The sequence below is a fragment of the Sus scrofa genome, chromosome 4 (assembly GCF_054392235.1).
Source record: "Sus scrofa isolate SSC_HxYL_T2T_F1_AM1 chromosome 4, Sscrofa_HxYL_maternal_Yorkshire_Landrace_v2.0, whole genome shotgun sequence".
Taxonomy (NCBI): domain Eukaryota; kingdom Metazoa; phylum Chordata; class Mammalia; order Artiodactyla; family Suidae; genus Sus; species Sus scrofa.
Genome location: NC_139386.1, coordinates 5,822,143 through 5,842,639, shown reverse-complemented (window position 1 = coordinate 5,842,639; position 20,497 = coordinate 5,822,143). Strand labels below are relative to the sequence as shown.

Genomic DNA, 20,497 nt, shown 5'->3' with positions numbered 1-20,497 from the left:
TTCAAATAAAAATACGACTAATAAATACAGCAAAAACATTGGCATGTGATACACAAATGGCTAGTGAGTCTACCATAAAATTCAATGTAATTATTCATCAAATAAATCCAATTGAAAACCATGACTAGACACCATTACCCATACACTTTTAAAAAAAAAAAAAAACTTATAAACAACTTTATTGAGGAATAATTTACATACAAACCCATACACTTTTTAAATGACTACACTGAGTGCTAGCAAAGGATGCAGAATCACTGGATAAGAATTCTCATATATTGTAAATGGGTGTTTAAAACAGTGCTTTGGAAATAACTTGGCAGTTGATTATAGGTTAAATACGCACTGTGACAATTATATCTGTCAAATTGGCTAGGTCGTGGTACCCAGATACTTGGTCAAACATTATTCTAAATGTTCTGTGAAGTTGTTCTTAAGATGAGATTACTTATCCATTAGTAGATTTATTTTCTAATTTCTCTTTTGAGTTTTCCTTCAATCTGTGGATTATTTATAAAAATTTTTAGGTATTTATAAGAGTATTTAGAGTATTTAAATATGTTTCTGGAGGGTTTTTTTTTTTTTTTTTTTTCTTATTGATTCCTAACTTAATTCAGTTGTGGTCAGAGAACACGCTTCATTTATTTCAATCACTACAAATTTATTGACTTGTTTTTATAACTGAGAATATGGGGGTTTGTGGTAAATGTTTTGTATATACTTGAAAAGCATGGGTATTCTACGTCTTTGCGTAGAATGTCCTATAAAAACAAATTAGACCAAATTGATTGATAGCGTTGTTTAAGCCCACATTATACGTGAGTGATTTTCTACCACCTAATGTTTCCAAACCCAGCTCTCCTTCTACAATGCCAGGCTTGCGAGAGGGCACTGCTGGCTGTGTCCTTCTAAATTCAGAGGATCAGAGGTGACACCTGTTAAACCTTACCCGCCATTAGCAGTTCCATTCCACACACACACATTATTTTTTTCATACTATCTTCCAGCACGTTCTAACGCAAGAGATTAGACATAGTTCCCTGTGCTGTACAGTAGGACCCCACTGCTCATCCAGTCTAAGTGTAAGAGTTTGCATCTACCAACCCAAACTCCCCGTCCATCCCACTCCCTCCCCTCTCCCCCGCAGGCAACCACAAGTCTGCTCTCCATTTTTCTTACTCTTTTCTGACCTTTATTTCCTCAGCTCCTCTCACAATTGTGCAATGTTTAAATTTCATGTTGTTACTTGTGGTATAATGTTCAGCTATTTCGCTTCTCTGAGCGAGCTCTATTCATTTAATTACTGGTCCTAAAAGTGTTTCCAGAAAAAAAGGAAATTTAAAGATGAGAATTTGGAATTGATTCTCTGATAGTGTGACACTTAAATATGGTGATGCCCACATTGCTAGTGATAAAGGGACACGGATAGTGACGGAATGTGACATAAAATATCTCCTCTGAAATGATTAATTCTTCACAGAATGCAAGCTTTTGCTTGTCCAAGGACTTACCAGCATAGAACACTTCGGGCAGTAACATGGAGTTCTGGATTGCTCACTGGTATGCTGAAGAGCTTGGAGTAAGAAAATATTTAGCCCAGATAGTTAAGCCCTAATCTCAACACCTGGTTCCTTCCCTTTCTTGGACTGCCCTAAGAGAAATATTCTCTTTTGTAGCCACAGGGCTGAGAGTTCCTGAAAGCAAAATCCAAAATTTCATTCTTGGGTGGGTGGCACCTGAATTACAATACAGGTTGAATTCACAGAGGTTCAGTTTCTCTTATGCTAAAGAAAGGGCATTGTTTGGAGTGAAATAAAACCCTAAAATCAGTTCAGAGACATAGGGACAGATTCTGATGAGGTGAGACGATTTTAACCTTAAGTTTCACTAAATCGCCTTTGCCAGTAGAAGTAAAACCCTTCTCCTGGAGAACCTGCAATGGCCTTCTCTGATCCAGCAGCCAGGCAGGGAGGCCTGGGGCCCTGCTCCACCACCACTCACTGCTCTACACCTACAAGCACAGTCAATTCTGAATACCCTCCCTGGAGCAGGGGGTGGGGCACACAAAGTGAGAGGGAAAAATATACCAAAAATACACACAGTGTTGCCAATTTATACTCAAAAACAACAGAAGTCCTGCAAGGGAATGGAATAGAAGTGTGTTGGCTCAGGGGGGAGGAATCAAACACTCATCAGGCATAGCTAGTGATATGGATGCACTAAACAGAGATACCGGATTCAGTGTGTTCCCTTGAGGGGCTCGGAGTGTGCTTACTTGGAGTGTGCTTACTTGGTTGACCAAAACCCGAACCCAAAGTTGATCTATACGAGATGAATTTCAAATTACAGAACTTTATTGATCACTGTATAGGGAGATATTCAAAGGTTTAGGGAGATCAGAAAGCAAAAAAAGATCTATTATAGAAGATCTGTTGACCTCTGCCTTGCCTATAGAGCAAAGTCACCTGACTTCACCAATATATCTATCAGAGACCTCCACCAAGACTTTGAGAGGTACATTTTGATACATTCTTACATCTACAGTTATTTATTTTATCTTGGCAGTAAACTGGGTCAGAGTCAGATCTGTTATTTAATTACAGGATATTTATCCCGTGCAGTTTCTCCATGCTCCAGTGCTTCTCTTGGGTGATGTGATGAGGTGTCACTCTTCACATACAGAGGGGTTAGTACTACAGCAAGAAGACCTCAAAATTATGAAACTCAGAGTTTACAAAGGAGCTGCCACGTATCTACCCCTCCTCACATCTAGAGAGAAGGAGGACAACATTTGCTCTTTAAGGTACACAGATCCTCTCTGGAGAAAGTAAAGTCCCTGCTTCAGAATGTAAGTGTTTAGCTCTGAGGGATATAAGAAAAGTTGTGTTGCCTTTGAAATGAAAGTACATGTTTACACCAAAAAGGAGACCCACGGTTCCAGGTCTATCACGCTTACAATGAAAAGAAAAAATAGTTCTGGGGGAAAAAAGGAGTCATTCTCTACCTTCATAGCATCCAATTTTCATAGTTCAGAAAGCCACAACCATACAAAAACGTTTTTAAAAATCCACATGGTTTTATTTATTTATTTTTTGACACATTGGTGTGGAGAGCACACATTTTTTTTGAAGAGTGCTGCAGTTGTTCTCAGCAAGCTAGTAGGAAGTGCCACCTTCAGCCTGGGCACCCTGAACTCAATGGAGATGATAATATTCTTCAGGGGCAAAATGGCATCCTCTAAGAGCAAGAGAAGAGTGGAAACAGCTACCACAATGGGCCAAAGGGCTCACACGACATGGTGATTACCAGTGATTTGACCAGCAGAGGTCATTGGTATTGACTAATTGATCTTTGTGTCCCTAGACAAAAAGTAGTGGGCATCCTACTAAAGTTTTAGTATTTGGGATAAACTAAACAGCTCTAGGTCTGGTGAACCTGTTTCTAAGGATAAGCTAGACAGCTCTAGGTCTAGTGAACAGGTTTCTAATTTTCCTCTTCAGAGAGGCAGCCAGAAGTATGGGTATACTGATTCATAGTGGCTAGTGGTTTGGCTTAATGTCAATGACTTGGAAAGAATAAAATTGGAAAATTGGTTTATGTGGAGATGTAGGGATAACACATATATAGACATACATTTTAAAATGTAGACAAAATGAAGCAATATATATATATTTACCAAAGAAAAATCTCAGAAAAAAATAATCATTACTGGACAAATTAATCCATCTTGTGAATATGAATTAACCTCTTTTCCCAGGCACATATGTCCTTGCACAATGAGCTTATGGTCCAAATGGAAATGACGACAGCACTGGAAGACATGCATGGGCTCAGTCACACAGCTGCCTCTTGCCAAACCCGATCTGACACCAGCTGCTACTGAGTGGCCAACCTGCCAATACCACAGACCAAACATCATTCCCCAGAAGGGTCGGTGGGTCACCTCAGGCTAGGTTGATTATATCTGACCATATCTGTTATGGGCAGTGATAGTTTATTCTACTACATACTCTGGGCACTGACTCTGCCCAAAATTCTGTGTCAATCTACCTTCTTTGGACATACAGAATTCTCTATTTATTATCATTGTATCCCACATAGGACTCTTTATGGGCAAGGAACTCATTTTATAGAATATAAAGTGCAACAATGGCCTTTTGCTCGTGTAATTCACTTGTCTTTTGATGCTCCCCATCACCTGCAAGCAGAGGGCCTGAGAACAAATTGAATGGCCTTTCTGGAGGCTCAATTACATTGCCAGCTGAGCGGCAATAACTTACAGGCTGACGTAATATCCTTAGGATGTATGTATTCCCAAATCGACCAGCAGTATATGGAGCTATAGCTCCCCTAGCCAGGACCCGTGGGTCTAAAATCAAAAAGAGGAAATAGGAGTAGACCCTCTCACTATTAATACTAAAGATTCGTTAGTGATTTTTACCTCCACAGCCTTGGAATCTGCTGGTTTGAAGACCTTTGTTACTAAAAAAAGGAATGCTCTCGTCGGGAACACAGCAATAGTCTATTGTGGAAAATGAGGGTGTCATTTGCTCATTTTGTACTCCTCAGGCAAGGGAGCAAAGTCAAAAAATGGAATTATTGTCCTGGCTGGGGTGATTGGCCCTAACTATACAAAATAAGGATAAAGGAGAGTTGGGTGGCTCTATACAATAATGATAGAGAAGATTATTTCTGGAATGCAGGCAGTCTCCTTGGATGCCTCAATACTTTCATCTCTCGTGATAAAAGTTGACGGAACTCTACATGAGCCAATACACACAGGATTGCTAATAGCCTAGTATCTTTAGAAACTAAGATTTGGAACCACTAGTTAAGGAACCACAGATATTTAGTGTGTTTGATGAGACCAAAGGAAATATGAATAGTAGAGATACAAGGAGATTATAAGTTATAAACACGTGACCAGTTACAGGAATATGCACTACACTGGTTACCAGTACTTCTTCTTGATTTTAACATGGATACACTTGTGAATATATTAAATTCTCACTTTCCCATCTGCTAATTATAGATATGCTACTAGTGGTTAACATTATATCTCAATATTTACATTAAATGAGATCTAACAGGTAATGTGACACAGCTTGAAAAGGAATTAATGGTACCCCACAATGAATAAACTAATGTGAGACTTGATATTTTCTTTAATGGAGAGGATTAGCATGTTTTTATTTATAGGGCTATAAATAGCCTAGAGGGAAAGTCGCCTCTGTTAGATGAAAGCACAATTTTACTAGTATCTTTATTTGGGAGTTAACTAGCTTAACAGGTAAATATGGATAGCAAGTTAACAAGACTAGATTGTGGGGGGGTTGTACTGTGTTAACTTGGCTAACCTATAACTAACTTTTCCCAAATTCCCTTTCCTATATCAATCAGAATTAGTACTGGCCATACAAAAAAAAGTGTATGAGATTTGGGTGGTAGAAGTGATGTATTAGCCTTTAAAATGGGAAGGTGGTATTCATAACTGCCAAAACTTGTAAGCAAACAAGATGCTTTTCTGTAGCTGTATGGATAAACAAATGGTGGTGCATCCATACAGTGGTCTATTGTACGGCAATAAAAGGAAATGAGCTCTCAAGCTATGAAAGACGTGAAGGAAAGACTAATGCATATTGCTAGGTGAAAGAAGCCAGCTTGAAAAGGCTGTATTTTTGGAAAAGGAAAAACTACGGAAACGGCGAAAGAATCAGTGGTTGCCAGGGCAGAGGTCAGGGAGACGTGGATAGACAGAGCAGAGAGGATTTTGGGTGGTGAAGCTAAATTGTATGATACCATAATATCGGGTACACTGCATTATGCAGCTGTCAAAATCCATAGAACTAGACAGCACAAGGAGTAGGCTCTGATGTAGACACAGATTTTAGTTAATAATAATACTCAATATAAGTTTATCAATTTAGTACATGTACCACATTAAGCAAGATATTTAAAGCAGGGGAAGTGTGGGGTGGGAAAGAGGGAGTATATGGAAACTTTCTGTATTTTCTGTTCATTTTTTTGGGTAAACTTAAAACTGCTTTAAAAAATAAATTCTATTAATTAAAAAAATACTTGAAAATTGTGATTTTTTTTTTTCCTAGAACAAGTGAGTGGTGAATACCTTACCTTCCCCAGCCTCCATCCAGCAATCCACCCTCAATTCCACTGTGCTGGTCCACAGCAACGCCAAGCCCATCACATGCTCAGCTGTGACGCCACAGAAGAGCCATGACAACCGCTGACCACCGACCAACTCCTACACCTGCCCTTCGTGGCTGCACTCCTGCGGCTGCAGGTGCCCATCGTCCTGGGAAGTGTGGTTCGTTCTCCCAAGAACTGACTGAGGCCACTCTCTGACTCTCTCCAGAACATTCATTCCCCAGTGTCTCCTACAATTGTGTAAGATCTACTTCCTGGAATAAAGTTCTTATTCCATAATACACATACTACTTCTGTTACCCCGCTTGAACCTTAATTGGACGGGTGTAAAAATACCTCTTACATTATATTCTAAAGACTGCTTTGGTGAAAGCAGGGCAACCGTGCTTATGATCACCAAGTAAAATGAAAAGACCTTTGTGGGAGAAGGGAGGACATTCCCATTGCTTCATTCTCTGGTCTGGGGCCTCCAATATTTGTTTCTCATTTGTGGGCCTGTGAATAAAGACTTTACCTGGGACTGCAATGCATATTTAAAGTGACTTGCTATTAAGCTTCTTGCAGCACTGGTGACACACTCTTCTGCAAGCCACTTAATTTGTATACCTTATCCAGGCACACATTTTGCATAATAAATAAATAGTAACTCACTCCTCTGCTTGATAAGTGACTAGGCATTGTATATTTTAAGCAAGTAAACCGCATCTAATTCAAACTGCTTTTAATAGCTCATATTTTTTCTCCCAACAGCTGTTCCATGCAGTAGAGATAACTCTGAACTAGACCACAAGTGTTTATGTAAAAATTCTGGCACTGGGTATATTATCTGACATAATTACACCTTTGAAAGATGCAAATGTGAAGCCTAAAACCTGGAACATCTTGTGAAATGTATTCTAATTAACTAATTCCCTCTGTTCCTTGGCCATTGTTAGAGTTATCATTTTATGGTTAATCGGCCGGATGGGGGTGCATGTGCACGCGCATGCACGTGCATGTGTGTATTTGTGTGTTCACATTGTGATGTTTCGGCAATAGTACAGTTTTTGTCAGCTGTCCCTGTAGCTGTCTCCTAGGAGATGGGGAAAACTACAGTTCTACCATCTTCAACTCTTCCTGTCCATTTGAATGAGGAGCTTGGGGTCACTCTGAGAGAAAACTGACCCTCGAATCCTCAAGAGGGTGTTTTCATAGCTGGACCTAATAGGATCCGTAGCATCACATATAGGGATCCTCAGTATCTAGCCCCCGTCTGCTTCTTTAGCCTCATCTCTGTCTGTTTCCTCTCTGTGTACCACATACTCCAGGAATTCCATGCTACGTGGGGTTCTCCACTGCTATCTTTTGTTCACATTCTTGGGTTTGGTTTGTGCTATAATATACCCCTAAAATGATTTCTCCAATCTATCCTTTGCCCTTTGTCTATCTATTTATTCCCCATGACCATCGCTTGATTTATTTTTTAAATTTTTTTCATTTTTTAAAAATTGTTATTTCCCCAGTACAACTTTTTTTCTACTGTACAGCATGGTGACCCAGTTACACGTATACGTATAGATTCTTTTTTCTCACATTGTCCTGCTCCATCATAAGTGACTAGACATAGTTCCCAGTGCTACACAGCAGGATCTCACTGCTAATCCATTCCAAAGGCAATAGTTTGCATCTATTAATCCCAAGCTCCCCATCCACCCCACTCCCTCCCCCTCCACCTTGGCAACCACAAGTCTATTCTCCAAGTCCATGATTTTCTTTTCTGTGGAAAGGTTATTTTGTGCCCTATATTAGATTCCAGATGTAAGTGATATAATATGGTATTTGTCTTTCACTTCACTTAGGATCAGAGTCTCTAGTTCCATTCGTGTTGCTGTAAATGGCATTATTTTGTTTTTATGGCTGAGTAGTATACGGAACCACAAAAGATTCAGAATCGCCAAAGCAATTCTGAAGAAAAAAAAAAAAGCAGGAGGCATAACTCTCCCAGACTTCAGGCACTATTACAAAGCCACAGTCATCAAGACAGTGTGGTACTGGGACCAAAACAGACATACAGACCAATGGAACAGAATAGAGAACCCAGAAATAAACCCAGACACCTAGGGTCAATTAATCTTTGACAAGGGAGGCAAGAACATAAAATGGGAAAAAGAAAGTCTATTCAGCAAGCATTGCTGGGAAACCTGGACAGCTGCATGCAAAGCAATGAAACTAGAACACACCCTCACCCCATGCACGAAAATACACTCAAAATGGCTGAAAGACTTAAATATAAGACAAGATACCATCAACTCCTGGAAGAGAACATAGGCAAAACACTCTCTGACATCCACCTTACAAATGCTTTGTCACCTGACTTCTTGTGGAGCTCTTTACATTAGACTCACACATGGCAAATGGGTGTTGTTGACTCAAACCTTGAAGATCACTTTAGAGCTATTTCCATTTTTAATGTTTGTTCTAATAACTCTCCGATTTCCATGTAGCTTCGCTTCTTGACTGTCTATCCTGCTGCACATGCATGTGACTTTGCAAACCCCTGAGGATGGACTGGACTGCTCAATCTGCCATTCTTTCCTGGACCCAGTCCTGTTGTCATTCGCCCGAGGTACTCTGAAACTCTTCACTACGGATGCACTCTGACTTGCTCGAAACGACTCACCAAGTCCTCTTTCCACTCCCCCTCTTTCCACTTTGACTCTTGGCATGAGAGAGAGAAATCAGACCACACCAGCAGAAGAGACATGAGCATCACATGTATAAGTTAATTCACTGACTTTGTCTCACTCATCTGGAAAAGTTACGTCTTTATTCTCAGTGCAAACTCAATAAATGTGGCAGAAGATTTATATTCATTAATAAAGATAACAACAGTGATAACTACTAACATTTAGTGAACTTAAAATAACCTTGATAGAGTTCTAAGTGCTTGGGATGTATTAACTCCCATAATCCTCACTCAAAAGAGAAGAATCAGGAGTTCCCTTGGTGGCGCAGTGGTCAGCAAATCCTACTAGGAACCATGAGGTTGCTGGTTCGATCCCTGGCCTTGCTCAGTGGGTTAGGGATCCAGCGTTGCTGTGAGCTGTGGCGTGGGTCACAGGCGTAGCTCAGATCCTGCATTGCTGTGGCTGTGGTGTAGGCCGGCAGCAACAGCTCCAACTGGACCCCTTGCCTGGGAACCTCCATATGCTGGGGGTGAGGCCCTAGAAAGACAAAAGACCAAAAAAAAAAAAAAAAGAAAAGAAAAAAAGAATCAGCTACTCCCATTTCATCTCATGAGGAAACCAAGGCACAGAGAGAGGCAGGATCAGTATTATTTTAACAATCAATCAATTCATATGAATCTCAACTAAACTAAGGAGGCATTTAAGTTAACAGAGGCAGATTTAAATTCATGTATTTCATGGGTCCCAAGAGCATTTTCTGACTCCATGATACAATTATGTAATTAACTAGGTAATTCTTACTGATCTTTCAAGTCTCAGTTTAGATGAGATCTCCTAAAAGAGATTTTTTTTTCCCCTAACCATTCTCCATCTTCTGTATATTATACTTTCCTATAGATTCCTGTTCTTTTTCTTCATAACACTTATCAAAATCTGTGCAAAGATACTTCTCTCCATGACACATTTCATCCTTGAGAGCCCACCCCTCGGCTGGAAGGACTTTAATAGCACGGACCCAACTGTCACAAGACCTCCGGGCCCAGTTCAGCAACTATCACCCAAGATGCTGAAGGTGAACATTTGTTGAATACCTAAAATTATATACACACATGAATTTCTACTCCATTAGGAAAATATTGGCAGTGTTTTAAATGATCAACTACATAAAAATTTGAGGAGATTTTCCACAGAAAAGAAAATCATGGACTTGGAGAAAAGACTCGTGGCTGCTGGGATGGGAGAGGGAGGGAGTGGGAGGGATCGGGAGCTTGGGCTCATCAGACACAACTTAGAATAGATTTACAAGGAGATCCTGTGAGTAGCATTGAGAACTATGTCTAGATGCTCAAACTGCAACAGAACAAAGGGTGGGGGGAAAAATGTATACATGTAAGGATAACTTGATCCCCTTGTTGTACAGCGGGAAAAAAAATAATTAATAAAAAGCTAAAAAAAAATTTGAGAAGATTTTGTTGATACCAGGTATCAGTAGTTACATAAGAGTCTGAAATCAGAAGGTTCTTTAATACAGGCATGCATTTAGAATTTTCACCCCTGGATTGGAGCATTGCCTGTTATATGTAGGCAATTTGAATAATATTTTCTGATTATTAAATCTGAAAAGAGGCATTCACTACTAAATGAACCTCTCTCCCTGTGTCCATAAATAATTGCTTGAAACTCACTGAGTCTCAGCTCTTCAACTAAATCATACAGGGAGGGTTTGTCCATCTTGCCGACTTCAAGAAGCCCTGAGGGTCAAATAGAATGTAAAGCACTTTGAAATCTAACTTCTAAGTTGACATAGTAACTGGGAGTAGGGGACAGGGGGTAGGAGGATAAGGTGAGATATCAGAGAATCTATGAAGTATTACATGCTTCAAGATATCTTTATAATTCAATGGCAATGTCCAAAGAATTAAGTCCCACACCTAAACTTTTTCCTGGCCTTTTACTTTAAAATTATTATTGATTTTAAAATTACTATGTCAATAAAAATCATTATATAAAAGAATTTAAAAAATGCTCTAGCAGCATTAATAAGCAGAAACAGAAAACAAACAAACAAAAAAAACCAAAAAAAGCCAAAGTTTGCCTACGGAGAACTTGAAATCAAGAGAGTGAAGGAGAAGGATGGCAGGAACTGGTTCAGTGATGTGAGCTGATGTATGAACCTTCCTGAGGCTCAGTTTTCTTGTTTTTTAAATGGATACATTAAAATTTTCTTTCCCTTTACAATGTTGTTTTGAGGCTTAGATGAGAGATTATACTGTCAAGGTCCACATATGCCCCCCCCATTATCTAGCACCAAGTGGGTGCACACTGATTAAATAACGTTCCATGATTCTGAAAGGAGTTTTGATTGAGGCTCCAATTTGCAAAAAAAAAAAAAAAAAAAAAACATATGCTGAAGACATGCATTGCTTAGATCCAGCCCCACATGTCTCAGACTCATTTCCAGAAGGTAAAATTCAAGAAGGGGATGATTAAATCCCACAAAAAACAACTCAACCCCCCCCAAACAGATGAAAGTGTCATCATGATTAACCAACAGAGCCCATTTTAATGCTTTTATAATAAACCAGAATGAGTACATTGCATTCCCATCCACAGAGTGAGCGGCCGGGATATTGCACATTAATGTGAGTTACAGTGTCTGAGAGCTGTTATTTCCAAAGGTATATTAACAATCCTCCCTCTGTCTCCAGGGAGATTGCCATGGAACTCCTCCAAGGTGCTCGTTTCAGAAATCTGGCGGCCAGAGCTGGTCTGTAGGAGCAAAAGAAGGTGGACGAGCAAGGCGGGCTTTCAGATAATTAAGCCATCCACCTTGTAAACACACTTGCAAAGAAGATCTAGGGGACTCAGGGTCTATATATCAGAATTATTTGGGAGAACTTAGTAACAGATCACAGAAGGGGGATGTGATTTGGGGCTACCTTCCTGGAAATTGTCCTATATGTCTCTGACTGTTTCTTCTCTCTTTCACTGTTTTTTGTTTTTGTTTTTGTTTTGCTTTTGTCGATTAATTCATTGTCTCATTCATCTATGGATTCAACAAGTCATTTTCCATGACCTATACTAGGCTGTGAGTGTTTATTTTTGTCCCTGAATTGTGTGTCTCATACAGAGTCTACCTCTTCAACTTTGAGTTTCTACTGATGGTTATCCTTCATTTTGAGGTCCATTCTTAGCTTTCTAAGGCCTGTCTCCACACAGGGAGAGTCTGATTCAGAGAGGGGCTTAGTGACTCCTCGGGAGCCTTTCCACAGACTTTCATTTGTTTTCCTACGAATTAGTTATTTATTGCTTTAGTTCACAACCATTCATTGTGCACTGTGTGTGTGTACTTGCACTTCTCTAGGTAATAAAGATAACACACTGGATCTATCCTTAAGGAACTGAAATTCTGATAAGACTGAAAACAAATAATACTGATTCAGAGTGAAACAATCCATATAGAAGACAGCACATAATTAAATGTTTACGCCAATGACTATAATATTGGGAATGAAGTCTTAGAAAATTTCCTTGGTAAAGAAAAATATTAGAGGTAGTGTTGCCCTTTTCCACCTAGAAGGAGAATGCTCTTGGTTGAATTGCGTTCCCCTCAAATTCACTTGTTGAATCCTTAACCGCTGGAACCTCAGCATGGGACTGTATCTGGAGATAACGTCATTAAAGTTAAAATGTGGTCATTAGAGTGGATGATCATTGTCTTATAAGAGGCCGTCTGGACACAGACATACACAGAAGGAAGACCACACGAAGACACAGTGAGAAGATGGACATTTACGAGCCAAGGACAAAGACCTTATAAGACACCAACCCCACTGACACCTTGATCTGAGATTTCCAGCTTCCAGAACAGTGAGAAAACAAAGTGCTGCTGTTGGAGCTACCCAGTTTGTAGTTCTTGTTATGGCAGCCCCAGTAGTGTCATGGGCGGGGGCCCTGAATAGTCACTCTTCTCCTCTCTTCTGAGAAGCCATCCCATCACTCCCATTCTTACTGCTTTTGCTGTAAAAGTCTTGAACCTTTATTTTTCCCCTTACTTTTATTCTGTTTGGGGTTATCTCTTCTTTTCTGCCTTCTATAGGCTTCACTTTTACCGTGCTGATACTGACAAGTAATTTTGGAATTACTCGTGGAGTAGGAGAAAGATGCAGGGTTTCAGAACCCCCCAAAATTCTGACTATGCCACTTATTCAGGGACCCTAAAGAATCACTTCCCAATTCTGAGCACCACTGACTGGGCTAATACTTGCAGATAGGGCCCAAATTCACCAGATGGTTGTAAGGAATAAATAGGACTACAAACTAAATCCCCAGTAGAGTAGGCATGGAATATGTTTATATTCTAGTATGTGTTGCATCTGAATTTCTTGAGGCAATTTATTCTAGTTTAATGAAATTGATTTATGGAGGAAAATGTTTATACTAAATCTGAACCTTACTCAGTTACCTTTTACTTGTTAATGCAAGTTCTGCTCTCAGAACCAGGGCAAAGTATCTCTCTGTAGAGTCGGAAAAGTAAATTAAATTTGTTTTTCTTCCCTGGCACTCAGTTTCTATATTTTTCTTCAGGTTGTTTAGTTGGATGCTTCACTCTTTGGTCGAGAGACCAAGTCAATTTTACTGAATCCCAGGGGAGAAGGAAAGAAGAGCAGGAATGACCAGGATTTTTCATGGGTGATCGTTATATTGAAACTTTACTTTAAAAAATCTATACGTATCTGAGGGGGAAAAAAAAATCAAAGGCCTTGTACAGAGACAAGTGGAAACTGGGCAGTCAAGGAAGAGGAAAATGAGAGATTCAGATAAGACACTCAGATGGGAGAAGAGAGGGTAAAATTCCATGGAGATGTTTGTCGGCATTGCCATTGACTTTTTCTTTAAATGCTCTAATAAAATAGATAACTTTTCCAATCCTTAAAGTAGCACCCATTTAGAATATTGCAGTAAATTGAAATAAACAAACAGAAGAAGTAAAAGAGATCTCTACTCCTACCATTCAGAAAGAACAACTATTAGCTTTTTGGAACCTTTTTAGCCTACACATCTGAGTTTTTGTTTTAGTTAACAAAATGCTATTGTATTCTGTAGTCTCACTTTAACGTACTTTTTCCATACTTTTAAACTGATAAAAATTAAATATCTTTCATGGACGCACACACTTAACTCTGTGTGGGTCACCGGGACTGTGTATTCTCAACGCCCCTGTAGAAGCACAACCTTTCCAGAAGGTAATGTGTTAGAAGCTTCCAGTGAGTTAGCCCTCTGACGTCAGTATGGCCTTACTAATGCTTTCATCTGCGTTTCTTTAATGAGGATTTCAAAGACTGCTTCCCATGTTTACACTGGCTATTTATTTCCATTTACTACTTCTTGACTGGAATAGTCATACCTTTTACTCGTTGTTCTATTATATGTTTATGACTCCTCATTTATTGGCAAAGGGGTTTTCATATATTAAGTAATTCAGTGTCTGTCAGATACGTTAGCAATTTGTAATTTACCTTTTTATTTTATAAGTTTGGGTGGTTATGGATTCCAACCACTTTTTTCTTTGATGGATTAATCTAGACTTGTTCTATTACCAAAGAATCTGGATTTGTGGGATTTTGAATATGAAAGAAGAAAGAAAAGAAGTAAAGAAGGAAGGAGGGGGGGGAGAGAGGGAGGGAAGAAGGAAAATAAGGAATAGATTCCAAAGCAGTAGTGACCAACCATATTTTATCATTTCTTGAAGCTTGCACCTAAGATGCTGCAATCCAGACAGTCTTCACCAAAACACTAGAAAAAGGTAAATTCCAATTCAATCTCTTGCGGAAACCCAACATACACTTCAATGATTTTACCAACCCTTGAAGTCACTAAGTAGGTTAATCGAATTATGTGGTTTCAACCAACAGGAATTTCTATTCATTTGTCTCCAGAGGAGTTTGAATATATTGAGCCCTTTTACCAGAGGTCAAATGGTGATAGCCTCTGGGATCAATTAGTGAGCCACCTAATTAGATTTGATTAATCAGCTCTGAACCGTGACTTATTCTTGTGTAAGTGATGCCTCTTCAGTGCATGAGCTTTGCTGAGTAACTTGGCCACTTCTGATAGGCTATACAAAGAAAGGCTTTACCCATTTATAAAAATCATGGCCCATGAAAGAGAGAGAAGAAGAAGGAGCAAGTAAAATCTATCATTTTCCCTTTCTGAGACATGCCTACAACTCCTGGAAATACATGTGGGCACTCCTGTGTTGAGCATGCTAATGATATTAGTATTACAAACTTGTGACAGCCTTTTTGACTTACAAGATGTTTAATACAGATAAAAGAGCATAACAAGCATTGAAATCTGATTAGTCCTGATTCAACCCCTGACTCTACACCTTGCCAATCACAGCTCACCACTTTCCTGAGTCCTATCACCTGTACACAAGCTCTAGAAAGTCCACTTAGCCTTCTCTAATTCTCTACTCTGTAGTCCTGACTCCTGAATTCTCTGCTTAACTTAAAATTTAAACCAAAGACCATTGTTCAGGAGAAGCTTTGTCCCAAGGGTTTACTGTAATGTTTTTATCCTTAGCGAGCTTACAATGAGCTAGCAATGAACCAACGAACCACTCAGCTGCAGGAAAACCAATAAAGAATCAATGACACTTGGCGTTTAGAGCTCCAGGTTATAGCCATCTCCAACACAGAAACTTCTCTGATAATTCTCATTGCCTTACAGCTTCTAAGTAGTAAATTTAGACACCTGTCATTATCCATTATTCATCCTTTACTCTGGCCCTCCTCCCTCACCCTTCATATGCACAATTAGTTGCTAAGCTCTATTGATTTAATCTTCTAAAATCTCTGGATTTTAAGTACTTGGCCCTCCATGTTCCTCAGGCCTCCCTTAGTTACAGGTACCTTTAGGCTCACTCATATGACTGCAATCGTCTTTTTCTTCTTCTGTTTTAATTCTTACGTGCTCACATCCATTTTTATTTATAGAACAGCCAGTGAGATTTTTTCTGAAATAAGTATGTGATGATGTCATTTTGTCTAAACTCTTTTATGAGTTACCAATTCACAGAGAGAAGAATCCTGACAGCCTCATAGAGATGCAGGCCTGTAGTGTGGTTCCATGAACTAAGTTTTCCTACAATCCATCTCTATCTCCCACCATGCACGAACTCACATGTCTTGTAGTCCTCCTCTTTGGGAACAGCCACGCATTCTGAATGTAGCATTATCTTTCCCGGTCATAATGCCTCTTCAGCACTAGCATCTGCGGATGGAAAGAATGCCTCATTCATGGTGATAAGAGTCCACATGGCATTACTTCTAATCGAGAAAGTCATTTCACAACAAAGGAAGTCCAGCAATGTTTATGTCCATGAAATTAAGTGGTTTCATCACACAGCCCATCATTCTGAAGTATTGGCATGACGGAGAGACAGGGTTGGCTCACTGAGGACTCAGTTATAATATCAGTTTGGAGACATCATTCTAACAGAATTGAAGTCTTGTTTATCACAGAGTACCATACATGCCTTAAAACAATTCCGATTCATATTATAAGGTGCTTTCTTTCTTATAGCTAAAATAGATGAGACTGAAAAAGGAGGCACTGGAGTAGCTCTTGTCATTATTATACATAATAACCCACACAGAATTTCTGATTTCAATCCTGGCAATGTTTTTAAAAAAAAAAAAATTTTTTTAACACTCTGCTAGTTTGGAGGCCTTAGCTTGACAGGGGGAAATGTTTCCAATAACACCAATAAGCCAATGAGTGCAAAGCTGAGACTGGGGGTCCTTATGCCATTGAACCAAAAGGAAGAATAATCAATTAAATGAAAAAATAAGGAAGGGAGTTACTATATTGACTAGAATGATTGATCCGCATTATTAGGAGGACACTAGGTAGTGGCTACACATTAAGATAAGGAGAGCTGTGTCAGAAAACCAGAGGATATTCTGGGATGATTAATATTTCCATTGCTAATAGCAGAAGCTAGTGGAAAATGGCCACGACCAAAATAAGATGACCATAAAATATTCAGGCCCTTCGGAAGTAAAGGCGTGGGTTATTCCCTCAGTGAAGAGCATTAGCAAGACGAGCTCCTGGCTGAAGGCAGTGGGAATGTGGACTGAAGAGGAGAAAGACGGAAGTCACAGACATCAACTATGGCCTTCGTGCCCACTGCAGAAACAAGAGCTCTAGGCAATTTGTCTGTTTTCTCTTTAGTTCTGTGCACATAATTATTTCTACATATTAATTTTTCTTTCCCTTTATTCAAGTCTGTTGCAGAATAAATTTCATTGTATAACTTAGTACTAGAATATTTAATGGGACTGTGATTAATTTGAGCAGTAAATAATATAGTCAGCAATTAACACAATGACTGCCAAGACTGTGTGTCTCCTGTCCTGGGGGAGTACGGGCCAGCCCGGACACTGGGACAGGGGCTAGCAGCCTCTTGTCAGGTAAAAGCAGAGCCGTTCTGCTTTTGTACGGAAGTCCAAAGCTGTGCAGAGGGGTACATATGAATGCTGCGTATCCCAAAGGATAGACTCTGCAAATAATTAACTTCTTGTCTCCCAGCTTCTAAGCCACTCTGCTTTGCCCTGCTTGTGGGGGACCAGACTCTGCAAACTGTATCTCTCCTTTGCCAGCTGGTTCCACGTTAGGGTCCGAGAACAGGCCGTCCCAGACAGACAGGGTGGCTGCATTTAGAGTCGAGAAGTAACATGGATTAAATGAGGCCATAGAGTGGGGTGGTGATGGGATAGGATTATGGCCTTGGGGAGAGGATGTGTAGGAGCCTGCCCCTGCAAGCTCCAAGTGAGGACTTACCACGAAGGCAGCTGTCTGCAAGCCAGGAAGATTGTTCTCACTGGACACTAAATCAGCCAGAAATTGCATCTTGGACTTACAACCTCCAGAACTTAGACGGTAAACGTCTGTTGTCTAACTCACCCAGTCTGGTATTTTGAGACGGCAAAGCAGAGGAATACAATTCCTCTTGTAGCCCAAGCAGAGGAATACAATTACTTTTATCTAATTGAGAAACCTTTATGGTTTTATATATATATATATATATATATATATATATATATATATATATATATATTTTTTTTTTTTTTTTTTTTTTTTTTTTTTTTTTGTCAATACTGCAGGTGGGATTTCAGTATCTTGAGTAGATCCTGACCAGTAGAGGAGGAGCTGGCTTTGGGAAGGACAGAGGGCAGGATCGATCTCTGAGTCCCCCTCTGTCTACGAGATCCCTTTGTAACCTCTGATGCAGGGTTACTGCTCTGCGTGTCTGTGGGTTATCCCCTACTTCCTACAGGAGACGTTGGGTAAGCCACCTTACTCAGGTCTAGCAATGCTAGAGTTAGAAGAGTTAGAATCCCAGTCGATATCTCAGGAGTCAGAATTCTGTCCTACATCAGCTGGTATAAGCGCCACTTACACGTGGCCACCTCTGAATGATCAAATGGAGCTCTCACGAAATTGGGAATCATGGTGGTGATGGGGCAAGAGTCAACATGGGACTTGGGGTGGGATAAGACAAGGAGGTGGATTCTGACTTGGAGGAAGAGCACAAAGTTATGCCATATAGAGTATCTGAAACTTTCCTGACAAAGTGAAAACATTAACAGTTCTTTTCTCCCTGTTGTCTACTCTTCTCTAACATCTAGTCTGCCCAGTGTCTGTGTGCTTTGCTTTCATCGTTCCACTGTGACACCAGTTACACAGATTTTTCCTGGTCAGACGATCCTAACCCCTGTTTAAAAGAAGATCCCACATGAGACTAATGCACCAAAGGGTACACAAAATGGAAGCAGGATGCATGGAACAGATTGCTCCAGGCTTTAAAATTTTTTATCTTCTTTTATTGGCTACTACCTCAACCTACTACTTCTAAATCTGTCCAAGATTAAGATATAGATCTAGTGGAATATGTCTAGTCTCTAGGACAAAAGGGGGCCTCTGTTTCACCCAACTCTGTTTCACGCATGGCTGCAGAACAAATGGAAATATAGAGCTGGATCCAAAGGTAATAAAACTAAAGAAAAAGAGGAATCATGCATATGCCCCTTATGAATTTAACAATTTAAGAAGGAATCAGAGATGGAAACTCCCAACACAATCTCTTTTAAAAGTAGATATAATAGAGAGTTCCCACTGTGGCTCAGTGGTTAACAAACTTGACTAGTATCCATGAGGAACCGGTTCAATCCTTGGCCTCTCTCAGTGGGTTACGGATCTGATGTTGCCGTGAGCTGTGGTGTAGGTCACAGATACGGCTTGGATCCTCTGTTGCTGTGGCTGTGGCTGGCAGCTGCAGCTCCGATTTGACCCCTAGCCTGGGAATTTCCATATGCTGCAAGTGCGGCCCTAAAAAGACAAAAGAAAAAAAAAGTAGACATAACAACAGCCTACTTAAGAGTCATACACAGTGCTAGGGATACTGACATCACAAGATAAAATTCATTTTCCTTGTACTCAGGAAAATAACTGAACAGTGTATATGTCAGAATAAAACACATGATTACAACAGAATGAAAGGGATGTAAGAGCATGCTGTGGAAAAACAGATGTGGGATATACCATTCATTGTAGATATCTGCTATTTTTTTGCCTGTCCAGTCTCTGCTTTTTTCTTCTTTTGGTAATAGCACTGTGATTTCCTTTGGGGAATGCACACCTTCTCTGTTCTTAGTCTACATCTGTCGCACACACTATTCCAAGCTCCTGGCTGGACATGTGATACAAGTTGTATAAAGGAGTCTTTATAGTAGAGTTTGTCAGCATTTCAGAAAAGAGAAGCTTTCTCTTTGTGTGTCTGTCTCTGTCTCTCCTCTCTCTCTTGTTGTAGTTAATAAAGTTCTAAGGACTGTTGAAACTGCTGACGGCCACTTTCCCCACCACATACCAAGACCCTGTGCTCACAATGTGACTTCCACGATGGAAAGCCGAGGAAACAGTCAGAGATTTTATCTTTGGGGCCCTATGGCTGGTCATGATAGAAATCATATTTATCTCTGAAATTTTCAGGTGTGAGAGCTAATAAAGATGCTTTTTTTGGTTGTTGTTTGTTCCACTTTCTGTTTGGCTTATTTACAACATTTAATAAAAAAAAGTATTATGATCAATAGATGATTCATTTAAAAGACAAAGACATTGTCCTCAAACCTACTTGTAAATCACAGCCAGCAGGGAAAGAAAGAGATAATCACAAAATATGTGTCTGAGTCTCATTCATGCAGACTGACTTGAATATGGAACACCAGTATCTCTCAGTTCCAAGTTGAAGTTTCAATAGACCTTGTGGACTTTTCTCTCCATTGTTCCTCTCTGTCCACTGTAAGGGCATGTATGAATTCTTACAGTGAGAGATAAAACATCTGGAACAGACCTGAATACCACATCATCCCACCTGAGACCTCAGACTTGGGCGAAAGCTGCACCAGGATTAGAAAAGCTGCTTAGTTATCTGCAGCTGCCCAAAGATAGATGAGTGAGCATTGCCAGTTCAACTCAGATAGCTAGAATTGTAATTCCCATCTATAGATTCCTGAGAAGTAAAAAGTGGCTATAACTTTAGGCCACTAAGTTCTGAGGTATTTTGTTATGCAGCACTAGCTAACTGATACACCCACATA

The 20,497-nt window shown here is 39.8% G+C and overlaps 1 long non-coding RNA gene across 7 annotated transcripts in view; it reads right to left on the bottom strand.

Annotated features, from left to right (window-relative positions):
- Positions 1-20,497, bottom strand: part of LOC110260213 (uncharacterized) — a 282,336-nt gene that overhangs the window by 144,098 nt on the left and 117,741 nt on the right. For all 7 annotated transcript variants that reach the window (XR_014842916.1, XR_014842918.1, XR_014842915.1 and 4 more), the window contains exon 3: positions 16,020-16,109. This is a non-coding gene — a long non-coding RNA (uncharacterized LOC110260213). The remainder of the gene's footprint in view (positions 1-16,019; positions 16,110-20,497) is intronic.